At 34.8% G+C, this 14,054-nt stretch overlaps 1 protein-coding gene across 29 annotated transcripts in view; it reads left to right on the plus strand.

Annotated features, from left to right (window-relative positions):
• The window catches only part of ZBTB20 (zinc finger and BTB domain containing 20), a 775,686-nt gene that overhangs the window by 334,489 nt on the left and 427,143 nt on the right, over positions 1-14,054 (plus strand). The window contains exon 1 of one of the 29 annotated variants that reach the window (XM_054700577.1): positions 864-1,358. The exons of the other annotated variants lie outside the window; for them this stretch is intronic. The gene's annotated coding sequence lies outside the window, so the exon portion shown is untranslated. Of the gene's footprint in view, positions 1-863; positions 1,359-14,054 lie in introns of those variants that run through there. 29 annotated transcript variants of the gene reach the window in all.

Here is a 14,054-nt window from a genome sequence, read left to right on the forward strand (position 1 = left end):
CAGTTCCTAGGATTGAGTTGATGTTCAATAAATATGTGTTCAATAATTAATGAAATTACTGTCACATGTACATTTCAGATCAAGGACATGAATAAAATTTCCTATGTCTGCATTTCCTCAAGTGCTGTGAAGCCTTAACATAGTTTGTGAACAGATTGACATGTTTCTGAGTGTTCTGGTCACTTGAGGGAAATTTTCTAATATTTGAAATTTGTTTTTTACCTGTTTGTGATCTTTTTTTTTTTACTCTGAACACCACTTTTGCACATGAACACATGTGTTTTCAAGTGCTGAATCCTTGGTTGAACCCTATATTGTTATGGATCCTTTTTTTGTTTTTTTTTTCACACTTCCTATTTAGTGGCAATGTTCAACAACATCTGTATGTTAAAAAAAAAAGTAGCTTGATTGTGTCAGTGTGTCAGTTAACTGGGAAGGTCTTACTCTCAAAAATATCCTTAGCAATTAATACAATGTTTAACATATATTTGAGATTTAATGAATGTTTGTGGAATGCGTAAACAAATCAGCCATTATTGTTAACTGTATTAAGGATTAGGTATGAAATTTTAAGAAAAAGACTAAAGGAAATCAGAATCAGACATTCGGAGCAGAGTAAGTCTGCCACTCATAATTCTTACCTCTGTGTTTCTAGACTGTTACACAGACTCACAGAGAAATGCTGTATATGTCTGATTTCTCAACTTTACCCCGCAGTAAACTTTTGCAATCTGGAGGCTAGAGACCTCTTTTGTAAATGTTGTCTGCCCGATGACTGTGTTGGCACCGTGGAGGCCTTAGCAGATAAACTGAAGGAACATATGGCTCCCATCTGAATACAAATTGGTGGACGTAACGTGGTAATTCAGCTGAGATGTCCTCTATATTGCAAACTGAAAGAGTATGATTAGAGGTGTTTATAAACGGCATCTGAATTCCCCCCTCACCCCTTTTTCACTGTCGTTTGATCAGCCTGAATCATAGCCATCTAGGGCCCCAGTCTCACTGAGTTATTTGTTGAAATGGCCAGCGTGAGGAATTATTAATTAAAGCTAACAAATCACCCTGACGAGCTGTGCCCTGGCATGGCTGAAGGTTGATTGGCGAAAGTGTTCTCCTTTGGAGAAAAGACTTTTTGTGCTTGTGACGCAGTCAGGGACGGATTATTGAATATGCAAGTTAGAAGAAAAATCACAGGACAAGCAAATTGAGTATTTACTGGCAAATAATTGCTCTCTTAAGCTGTGGCTCTCTTCCTAAATTCTTAACATTCCCGAGGGTTAGAAACACTGAAAAATGCATCGGTACAGAGTACATTTCAAAAATAATACATAGACTGATGTTTCAGACTTGTGCAGGTAAGTGTGATTGTGTGTGCATGAAAAGTGAAAGAACAGGGGAAAGGAAGGGAAAGATAGACAGAAATATTTAATCCAGTGGGTTTTTTAAATCAATTTGTTGTTTATTGGAATTCTGCTCGGCGTTATTTCTAAGTTGACTGAGAATTTAGTTTCAGTGCTGCATTTATTGTGAAAGTTAGAGAAATGAGGGGGGTTTTCTCAGAGTTACTTTCTGTCTTTATCAGCAGGAGAATATGCTAATGTTTTGCCCCAACAATAACTATAAACTTTGTTTAAGTATTTGTGGATATATGTATAAAATGATTGTATAAAATGATTGCTTGCCTTGAAGATCTTTACTTAGTCTCAACATTGTTTATCTGACCTGTTTTAACCGTGTCCCAAACATATTTGGGTACACCTATTGCATTTATTGTTCAAAGTAAATTGTTTTACATTAGCACCAAGTTAGTCCTTGTTCATAATTTCTGAAAGGACATTTCAGTTTTGGAATAATTACTTAAACGATGGGCTTCTATAATTAAACCAAAGTGTCGCTATTGTCAATTGTGTGGTCTTTTTATCTGAAATGTTGATCAGACAGACTACTTCAGTTTTGTGAACATTGCAAGACCAGTGAGAATAGTTTAGAGGCTTTTTCATAACCAAATTTAAGTAAATAAAATATGATAAATGTGGAAAGTAGACTCATTCTGTGTATAAAATGTAAGATTTTAAAAAACAGATATTTTCCTAAATGCAGCTAGGTTATGTGAATAGCATTATCAAAACACATATATTCACTGAGGATGAATTTCATATTCTGTGAAAACCTGGAAAATGTGATTTCATCAACAACAAACTATTTTTGAAATGAGAATAATTGACTGGTGAAATAGCATTTTAAAGTTGTAATAACGATGAATAACATGGATTTTAAAACAAAGTCATAAACATAATTTAAACTAATTAATAATTGCAAAGTGCTTTAACATAAAATATCTAATTGATAATAATAATAATAGGAATAATAATAAAAATGGGAAATCTGGCAATCACCCAGAAATTAAATGAGATGATGCTCATAAGATTTTAGAGGATCAGAATTTTAAAATGTAAATAAATAAAATTACACGTTACTCCTTGCACCACGCAATATTGTACTGGCTAGAAATTTTTCTTACCATATCCTATTTTGTTGAAAAAATAAATTTTATCTTAACGTGTATGATAGAATTCATTAGAAAGTTTAGAAAATGTAATATGAAAAGTTTAATTCCCACTAACTTACATTCTGTCTTCGTATTTCAAGAGGCAGTCTCCTTAAAGTTTCTTGCGACTATTTGAGGGCACAACTCGGTCCATTATTTTGAAATAGCAAGAGGGGCATTTAAACCATATGTTTAGAGTCTAAACCATCTGCCTGCTTTATTATGAATACCACAGCATTATGAGGACTTGGAAAGACTCAAAAAATTAAACCAGAGTTCTATGCAAGATTTTTAGAACTACGGCACTTTTATTTTGAAAATTTTTGTAGCCACTTACTTTTGCTAAGTATTTCATTAGTCTTCTATGGGAGAAAAATATCTTTACACCCTTTTGCTATATGGGGAATGAATTTTGAAGTATAGTTGAGTGACAGAAACCTATGGTAAATTAAATGATAATGTTTTCTCTCTGATTTATCCCACTAAAAATACATGTGCTTTAGAGTTTTAGATTGACTTGTCAATAGTGAAACTCACAGTGAATTGGAGAAACATAAAATGGTGACTGCTGGAACAAAAATGAAGTCCAGCTGTTAGCTTCTGAACTATCTACAAATGAGTTGCAAGAGACATGTGGAGGTCAGACTAAGGAATACTTCTATAATCCATTTGTGATGTAATGGAAGTATGAATCATCTATTGGTTGCCTAAGCCAGGAGGTAGGGGACAAAAAACGAGTATAAATGGGAATTATTCCAGAATAATACTATATACCTTTGGTTTCTAGAAGTATATGAGATCCACAAATTAATACAATAACAGAAGTAATATTTGGACCCCCAATATAATAATATATCAGCCTATGGTGATATATTATCACTATATAAGTGATAATGTAAGGTCAAAGCAAGATGAGTATCATTGTTACGATGTTTAATGCCCTGTTAGAGTTCTTCTAACTTGCCTGAATTTTATTAGAATTAGACTGAGTCTAGCTGGATCACTATTAGAGGAAATGCAGAAATTTGACTAAACTTGTCTGAATATGTTTTCAGTGTAGGGATGGCTCATCCCTCTTCATTGTTTAATGAAAATAACTTAAACAAAAATAATATTGGAGGCAAAAAATTTAAAGGTGTTGTTTGAAAATATAAGTAAAATATATATGTGAAAATACATTTTTTAAAGATTAATTTATTTATGCATACATGAACTGGGATACAGGCCAGAGGTGCGGGAGGTGAGAGGATTCACCAGAGACAGAGTAGGGAGCAGAACAGGTAGATACACTGGAATACACTGCTGAGGGGAGCAGTGGGTGAGACAGGAGAGGTCTATTGCACCATGTGGGTCACCTCCCTGGCTGGGGATCCACTAGTGCTACAGTGGCTACAGATAGCTTCATAGTGCTGTGACTTAACCCCTTGTGCTATCAGCAAGGTCCTATGTGAAAATACATTTAAGTAAATTATATATAAACATTTTGTTGCATGTATACATATATAGTAAAGAAAAAACATTTCAAAACTGTACAATTTTGTAGATTGATTAAGAGTAGAACATTTTTTGTATACTCTAAAGACTGCACACAGATTTTAGCACAGCTGCAGTTACTTTTCAGAACTGAAGGATGTCAGAGTTAGTGAATTGGTGCTGAAAATACCTATGTCCAATTTAATATGTATCTTCTCATGATGGTATTTTAATTTTAATTTTATGCCTCTCTAAATTGCAATCTTGCAAATAATCGAGTGAATCTATTAACCCAAATACTACAAAATATCTGTTTTTTCAGGGGGTTAGTTACTTTTTGAGGCGTGTCTAATATATATATATATATATATATATATATATATATATATACACACACACACACACCTAATAATCACACACACACTTTTTGTTTTATCTCTATTGACCTTGTGCCAATAGAGAATTAAAATGTCTGGCAAAGAAAAAAAAATGGAATACTACATCAAATAAATAAATTAGAAGTAGATAAAAAAAATTAAGATGAGCAAAATAAGAGAAAACAGGCAGGCAAATGTAAATGGAGACAAGTGACTCAGCCCACAAACTCTCCTCAGTGACATGCTATACATTTGCTTTAAAACTTCCTTGTAGCCAAGTCAAAGAGAAAATCATAGCAAGTTATGCAATAAAATAATTTCCATTACTCATTACCAATGTTCTTGATAAATGAAAGACTCTTAAGTTTTAAGAGAATTCAGTGCTAAGTAAACGCCCATTGAAATAAGTATGGTCTGAAGACACCTAAAGGTCAGGTCATAAGCAGAAGCAATCCCTTACTGGGACATATGTGGTATAAACTAGAATAATCTCCTTTCACTTTCAGGGGATAAATTGGGCGTGGGGAGAAATCTATGATTAGTAAAGTGATTTTGTCAAGACCAAGATCACATGGAAAATAGGGAGTTGAATGACGTTTTAACATTACTTCATGTAAACATATACATATATTATAATACTATATCAAAGATGTAGATATGTGTATTTTAGAGTTACCATCAAATCAAACTCTTGCCTCACTATTTCTTCCCTAAGTTTTACATAAAACATTGTCATGCTGTTGCCATTCTTCTCCCTCTCCATCTTGTGAAGTTTTAAAAAGGTCCTTTTTCACTTGAAAAGTACTTTTTCTTATCCCCTCATCCTTCTTTGGTTCATTTCAAAAATCTTAGCAAACTGCCTGGTAATTTTGATGGTTAAGTGACACTTAATAGGCTAGTCTTTTCCCACGTTGAAAAGGTGAAGCATAAAGAGTTGTTTTCATAATTGGTTTTGTAACTGAACCATAGTAAGTAGTCTATGGTCCACTGCAATAGACTTACCCAGGACGCTGGTTAATACACAGAATCCTGGTCCCCATTCCAAATTCCAAATCACAAGCACTGAGAATGGGGTCTGAAACCAGCAGTTTAGGAAACTCCCCAGGTTAGTTATACATGTTAGGGTTTGAAGACCACTGTTTCTAGATTATTGGTTGAAAATGTCGAGTTTATGAACATAAAATGGTAAGATTTCCATACCACAGTTGTGAGGGCCTATATTAATGCTAATCAAAAGCTAATGCAGGTTCAATAAGAACATTGCCTGCTAATAAAACTGGAATATCCAGCTTTAAAAAGCAGAATATGTTTGTTTGTACTCTTTAAGTCATATTTCATCATTTTAGAAAACATTCTTGAAATTTGTTAGATGTTAAAAACAACTATATTCTGAGTTATATATAGTGTTTAAGTATTGGAGATACAAACATGAAACAGAACTCAGTCCATGGGCTGAAAAAAAACTCATAATCTTGGATAATTTATTATCAAAATATTATCTATACTAGGATAAATATAAACTGCCATATAATCTCTTCTTCAGTAGAACTCAAAATTTCTGTTCATTATATCCGTGAAAGTATACGTTTGTTGATAACAATTTCACATAGTGGGATCTTCATACATTCGGAAGTTGTAAAGTATAAGAATGTCCTCCCTCCGTTCCTCAGGGGACTCAGTTGACCTCTAGGAAATTCTGGCTCCTGTATTGTGGCAGCCCTCCCTAGCTGGCATGTAGAGAAAATTATTGAGGGGACTCAAGCTGCTCCTGCCTACTACTCTGCTCCCAGCTTTCAGCAGTGCCAGAAATTGGATATTGACAGGCTAAAAGGGACATATTGTGCATGAAGGAACTTGGTAGCTGGTTGAAGAACAGGATGAGAGTCTGCAGTTTATTGGTGATTCACATTTTCCTAAGAAAGTATTGGAGACACCCTCCTCCTTTTATTATTTGCAGAGCAATAAGAGAAATACTATGAAAATTTATACATTGTTTTAATTTTCCTTCTTTTCAACAAGTGTTTATTGAGTAGTATCATTCTCTCTTCTAGTAGTGAATAAAATAGTGTCTACTTTCTTGAAATTTACATCAAGGCATATAGTATATTAAAGATAGAAAGGAGTAAAATTACAAAATATGAAATTATTATAATATAAACATTTAAAATAATGTTTCATTTTTGAGACACTGTCTTCTGCATTCCTCCATGACTTCCAGTTAATATGCATGTTATTTCATAATGTGTGTATAAATATATACATATTTTTGATACCCATTCACACCAGCCAATTCAGAGAATTTCTTGTTATGGGAAACCCCTTTTTATGGCAACCTGCATGTAACAAGCCCTGCACAGCTCAAGGAGTATGCATAGTCAACCAAAAGATCATCCTGTGTGTGTGTGTGTGTGTTGAATTTTGTGGATTTTTTAATGGAACTGAAATACTAGGCTCAGAGGTCTAAGAGGTAGATTTTATGGGGTCAGTCTTCAAGGGACTGAAAATAAAGTAGAGAAGACAAACAATTAACAATAGTCTGTGACTTTGATAAGGCTCTGTGAAGAACAGTAAGGAGTACTGCCCTAGAACAGATCAGAAAGCAGAGCAATAGGAAAGGTTTCCCGGAGGGACCATGTTTGAACTGAGACTAACATCCTAATAGTAAAACAGAACAAAAAGATTTTTTTAAATTCTACTTTTTCACCTGACCACGTAAATAATATGTGATAACATTTTAGATGATAGGACAAAATTTTTAAGGGGGAAGGGGTCACCTATTAAATCAATTCTTAGAGAGATCATTGTTAACATTCATCAGATACTTTTTTGAGCATGTATTAACATCCTAGGGTTATGCCATCCAGTCTGTGTCTTCTCAGAAGGGAGCATTTTAATTAGTAGGCAGTATGAATAACATAACTCAAACTTTATTAGCTGTATTTAGATTTGGGTTTACAAACCAGTTAAATCCCAGCCATGTCTCATGTAGCCAGAACAATACAAATGCCGTGTTCTCCTGAACAAATGTCATAGCGCCTGCTGTAAGTCCCACCTAGTGTAGGTATGAGAGTCAGACTCACTCGGTTCAGATCCTGGCTTTTTTTCTTTTCTATGTGATCTTGGGTAAGTTTCTTGACCTCTCCATATCGATGTGTCCTCTATTTAATTGGATTATTAACAGTACATACCTCATGAAATATTTTGAGATATGAATAAGCAATGCACGTAAAGTGGTAATCACTGTACTTGGCACATAGTAAAGAATTCAATAAGTGCTATCATTATGATACTGATAGCTATTATTATTATTATTATTTCTATTACAGTTATGTTTATTACTTAGGAAACTTGCTGAAAATATTTTGTCAAGGACAGCTCCATTATCACTGCTGACAAAAACAACTGAAAGTACATTTTCTACTGAGGGTGGGTCACAGATATCATCTTTACAACACACATTAAGGATCTGGGCTTTATAACTAAATTATAATTTAGCTCAGTAGATAAATGATATTACACAGACGAATTTTCTGTCTCTAGGTAGAAATGATATTTAAATCTGACTTCAATGCCCGTCATTTACAGATTTTTGTTTCAACAATTCGTGACTAAGTTTGTTTTATTAAAAGTAACTTTTAAATCCTAATATTTTTCTTTACACCCTCAGTGACTGAAAAAAAGGTTAGAAATAGATTTTACTTAAAGAGGCATTGTTAGGAAGTAGAGGATTATACATTGTGAAGATTTGTATTTCAACATGATATTTAGTGTGTAAAGACTCTAGCCTAACAGGTAGCACATAGGAGGTGTTTAAAGAATGTATTTTTAATTAAATTACACTTTATAAGAAAAGACATGTGAACTCTATGTGGATATTCTGTGGAATGTAAGTAATTTCAAGAGAATGATGGCACAATGGAATAACAACATATAGGAAAAGAGCAGTTTTGTGGAGTCTTGACAACAAGTATATTAGCTTTTTAAAAGTGTATACTTGCCTCTGTGTGAAAGGCAGAATTATACAGTGAAAAGAATAAGCTCTGTGGTTGCACAGCTATGTGTTTGGTTATCACCTCTACTATTTACAAATTATTTGATCATGGGTACACTAGTTATTCTGTCTACATCCTCAAATGGATAATGGAGCAATAATGGCCTCATTGTATGGTATATGTCTATAGAGCCTGTTAAGAGTTTTAGTAGCATAATGGGCACATAATAAATGATATTCATTAACAACAATAATAACAAGACATAAAAGTCTTTATGTACAGTGAACATAAGCTCATTACAAAATAAATATGTTTCATATATATTAATATAGAAATGCTAATACTTGAAATTGAAATTACCTTGCATAATGTTTGACACACAGTAGGAACTCTATATGTGAATTTTACCTACTTAAATGCCTTTATGAAAAGATTTGCATTAGTTCAGTAAGTGAAACTAGAATTCAAAAATCTAAAACTAACATTATCTTTTGAGAAATGATAATAAAAGCAAAAGGCATCAAAGTATTTGTTACTAAAATAGTCAAATAATTTGGACTTAATGCAAATAAAGGGCAGCAATAACATTCTACTTGAAATGATAGAAAAAGTGAATTAACTTGAGAAACTCTCAAGTGACCCCTAATTTGAATTGTATTAATTGCAAGTATTTTAAAGATCAAAAGGCTATTATTGCTAGTTGCAGTGGTAGCTACATATGGAAAATGGCTGCAGAAACTCACAATACAAAAATAGTTCATTGCTAAATTCGAAATTCTGTTAATGTCACAAACAGTGGGATGTGAAACACAAATGAATTGTGATGACAGTTGAGTCCCAAGCTGCCTGTTTTTTTCCCCTCAGAGCTGCCCATATATGGCTTTATATTTTTGCTCAGTCCTGATTTAACCCATCAATATTTGTATTTTCTGAAGCAAGCAGCACCTTAGAGTATGCCACTTAAGAATTTAGTTCCTAAATGCTTCTTACTCCCTAGGAATTTTGCTCTTACTGCTTTTTTTCCCACAAGCATGTGCTCTTGGATCTTTCTTTTCTTCTCTCTCACTCTAGAGTCTGAGGTTTGATCACTTTTTAACCTTCCATCTTCTAGGATTTGATGTTACTCTTTGCTCCTTCATATTTCTCAAGTGTTTAAAGTATTCCATTCTTCATCTGCAAGCTAATTGTATAGGATGTATTTCTTCTCCATGCTGCTTTGACTTGGGGACACTTCCTGTCATCCTGACAATCTATATTCACTTCCTGCTATAAGTTTTAAAACCTGGTTTTCTAAATGTCACTCTTATCCTTAATGGTGGAAGGTTTTTATGATCATGGATTTGGAGAACAAAAGTAGACACACCTATTGATGAGCTGAATAAGGCTCCTTTTAAAATATAGCCATTTCTTACAAATATAAGCTAGCTTGACTTTTGGGAAATTTCATTTAAAAATCTATAAAAAAATTCTTAAAATGATCAAATCATTTTGACTTACTGGATTTTGTTGCATGGATTCCAGATCTACCTCAAGAGCAATAGCCCTGGCTAAATATGTTTTATCTGGATTATAACTGCTGACAATGATTTTGTTGCCACTTACTGAATGACCTCTCCACACCAAGAATTTTACATTTAATTCTTAAAAAAGTTCTATGAGATGGGTAGTATTATCTTCACTTAAGAAATGAGAAAAGTGACTTAAAATGAGTTGTTAAAAGGTGAATTTAGGATATGAACTCAAAGTTCTACGACTCTAAAACTCATCATTTCTTATTCCACATGTTTGTGCCTAGTTATATATTTACACTTATGGTAGTGGGAAAGAAGTTTATGGTATAATCTAATTGGAAGCATAGTCAATTTCAGCAAAGCTAGCAAAGTGATAAGATTTTACTGTGCTATTCTTTTTTTTTTATTTAAATATGAACCCAAGGTATGAAGTCACTAGATCTCCAGAAGCATTAAGCCTATGAGTGTAGGAAACATTTTCTACTTCTCCCTTTGGTTTCAGAAGACAGATTGTTACTAGTTCTGGGAAAAAACTGGGTCTTCAGGTAGGTGGTTCATAGGCCGGAGTTTCTGACTTCTGATCAAGAGCAATCCTATGACTTGTCCTAGTCTTTTTCTCCAAAACTGACATCTGTTGATCAGTCTCAGCAAGTGTATTCGGTAGACCTTTTTCTCACCAACTTTCTGAAAAATCATTATAGTATGTATAGTAGTTAGTAACATTTAGTACGTTTGTAAAAGAAACAATACATTTTAAATTATTTGTCATCAATCTGTATGTTTACCGTAAGAGATATTAATGCCATTTTAATTTTATATAGCACTTCTCAGTTTGTAGTTTTGGAAATACAAACCCCAAAATGTACATTGTCTTTTCTTCAAAGTGACTGAAAAGAGGGATTATAATTTAGCCACGATTTTCCACATGTTATAAAATGGTGGTAGGACTACCTTTCAGATAAAAGTATTTATTTTCCTCGGTAGTAGTTACCCATGACTTTCCAGTTTGTCCTTGAATTCACTAATTATCTTTCCGAGCCTCAAGGCTTTGTTTTCAGTAAGGACCTGGAGGTTAGTGTACCTTGGTTTAACTTAGTACTTTGCAACAATGACTCACTTCATTTGGGTCAAAAGCACCTTATATTTTCAGGATTCAACACTTTACAGAGAAGAATATAAATTGAAGGGATTGGGGACTAACAGAAAGGAAGAAAATAGTAAATGATACTCAGATTTGTAGAAAATGGCAATAGTTACTTGCTGAAAAGTCAGAATTAGGGGCCAAATGTTACCTCCAAAAGCACCTCCTGAAATTTCCCTACAATTTATTTATTTTTTTTAAACTCTGTTTCCCATCCTGTATTTTGGTTTTTTGTTTGTTTGTTTAAATATTTATTTATTTATTTATTTATTTATACAAGCACTGGGTACAGTCAGAAGCGCAGGAAGGGGAGGGAATTCACCAGAGCCAGAGCGGGGAGCAGAGCAGGCAGAAGGACCCAAGTACACTGCTGAAGGGAGCAGCGGGCGGCAGGAGAGGTCTGCGCGCCATGTGGGACCCTCCTCTGGTGGCCGGGGAGCAGCCGGGGATCCAACTGGCGCTGCAGAGGCTGCGGGCAGCTTCGCAACCCAGTGCTCAACCGCTGTGCCACCAGGGAGGCCCAATTTCCCTACAATTTAGAGTGAAATTTTAGTTGAAAAGAATAAAGAAAACTACAAAAAAAAAAAAAAAAAGACCCTAGGACCATATTTCTTCACATATGCCCCCGAAAAAGAAATATATACAAGCGGTATTGTTGATGGTGGGTTTTGAATTACACAGCGTTGAGTGCTTTTCCTAGGCCACACCTCTCTTGCTCATCCTTCCTTAGATCACAATGGATGTTCAACTTTCTTTTCTCAAACTCTGGCAGTTGTCAATTTTGAAATATAATTTCACCATATCAAATTTAAATTTAAAATATGGTGGTTGATTCAGTCATGCTTTTTGAAATTTCAGAAAGGTTTATTATTGTCTATCAAAACTCACTGTAACATTTGGCCCCTAATTCTGATTTTCAGCAAGTAACTATTGCCATTTTCTACAAATCTGAATATCATTTACTATTTTCTTCCTTTCTGTTAGTCCCCAATCCCTTCAATTTATATTCTTCTCTGCAAAGTGTTGAATCCTGAAAATATAAGGGAAATTTAACAGTTCTAAAAGATTATCATTGGAAAGTTTGCTATTGTTAGTTGTATCCAAAATGGACTTCTTGTCATACTATTTCTTTTTTTTTTTTTTTTTTTTTTTGTAGAGGCATGTTTTGTTTATTTATTTGTTTGTCTATTTGTCTGCTTGTTTATACATGCACTGGGTACAGTCAGAAGCGCGGGAGGGTGAGAGAATTCACCAGAGCCAGAGCGAGGAGCAGAGCAGGCAGAAGTGAAGTACACTGCTGAGGGGAGCAGCGGGCTGCAGGAGAGGTCCGCGCGCCATGTGGGACCCTCCTCCGGTGGCCGGGGAGCAGCCGGGGATCGAACCGGCGCTGCAGAGGCCGCGGGCAGCTTCGCAACCCAGCGCTCAACCGCTGCGCCACCGGGGAGGCCCTTGTCATACTATTTCTAACATGAAAAACATCATTTGCACAAATGTAACATTATACAGATATTAAGGCATATTTACAAATGCTAATTATGAAAAGTGTAGAGGAAAATCCACAGTAAAAGTCTCATCTCCCTACCTCCACTATGAATTTTGGACATAAGAAAATATCTCTCTCATGGACAGATATCATGGAAGATGAATTTTACCGTTTGTATCCCTTGGCAGTCGGTTAAAGTCTCAGTACTATCAACCTATCCACAGCCACTGCAGCATGAGTTCGATCCCCAGTCAAGGAAGCTAACCCGCATGGCGCAGCAGACCTCTCCTGTCTCACCCCACTGCTCCCTCTAGCAGTGTATTTCAGTAGATCCTCCTGTTTTGCTCTCTACTCTCTGTCTGGTGAATCCTCTCACCGCCCACCCCCACCCCTGCACCTCTGGCCTATACCCCAGTTCTCATATGCATAAAGAAATAAAAATAAATTTAAAAATATATTGACATCTTACAAACTCTTATTTCTTTTAATTGCTATATGGCTCAATATAATAATTTTTGAATATAGTTTTAATATGGTTATAAGCCCCTACCACATATAAAAGCAATGTTCTAGACTGTTTCCCTGCCAGCTAGACTCCACAAAGAAAATGAAACCAACCCTAACAAAGAACTCCTTAATATAAAGGAAAATGGTGCTTACAAGAACTATTTTGAAAAATGACTTGAACAATGACTAACAAGCAACTTTTCAAATACTGTTGTAGCCATTTCAAGTTGAAGAGTGGACAGTACACAGGACAAAATCAATGAAGAGAAAAGATCTTTCTCTGTCACAGAGGAAACCCCCAAATACCTTTAAGACCAGTTCCCTCTTTATGTGCCTATTATGCATTCCACTGAAAGGTGTTGAAAAAAAATCAAACAACTTCTACTAGAACGAACTAAGTGTCCAGACAAGCAAGTCTGTAAATAATTAAAAGAAAAAACTAGAGTAGAAAAAAGGAAATGGTTGAGGAGGGAAGATTAAGCACTTATAATACTGAGTGTACCAAAACCAGAAAACTCAAGGAGAGAAAAAAACTTGTTCCTCAAAAGAAGATACTTTCCATTCTTCACCAGTAACACAGAATTGATAGTCTGATAATAAAATTCATTTGGGTAGGGCTGGTGGAAAGAACACAAGCTTCACAAAAGCTTCGCTAGGTATTTAATTGCCCTGGGCAATCTGATCTGTGTGTCCTTGTTTCTAGAATTGAGTAAACCAAATCAGGATGAACAACATGTGGTTTAATAGTTAACTTTTAGAACAAGGGACAGGGAGATGATTTTATGCCACCGTCCCAGCATTCGTTCCAATCTCATTACTAAAGTCTGTTCGGAAAGCATTTGTAACTTGCCAGGGTGAATGATTTTAACTGAAACTTGAAGATAGAAATATGTTTAACAGCCTCCTTGTCCTGGAGCCTCCTTCATACAGGTGAATTTTTGTGATAAAACATGCTTTAGCATCCAAAGTATTGGTATTAATATCATTATTGTCACTATTATTTGGATAATCATTATATT

Source organism: Talpa occidentalis, unplaced genomic scaffold (assembly GCF_014898055.3).
Source record: "Talpa occidentalis isolate TD23 unplaced genomic scaffold, MPIMG_talOcc4v2.1 talOcc4.4, whole genome shotgun sequence".
Classification (NCBI taxonomy): Eukaryota; Metazoa; Chordata; class Mammalia; order Eulipotyphla; family Talpidae; genus Talpa; species Talpa occidentalis.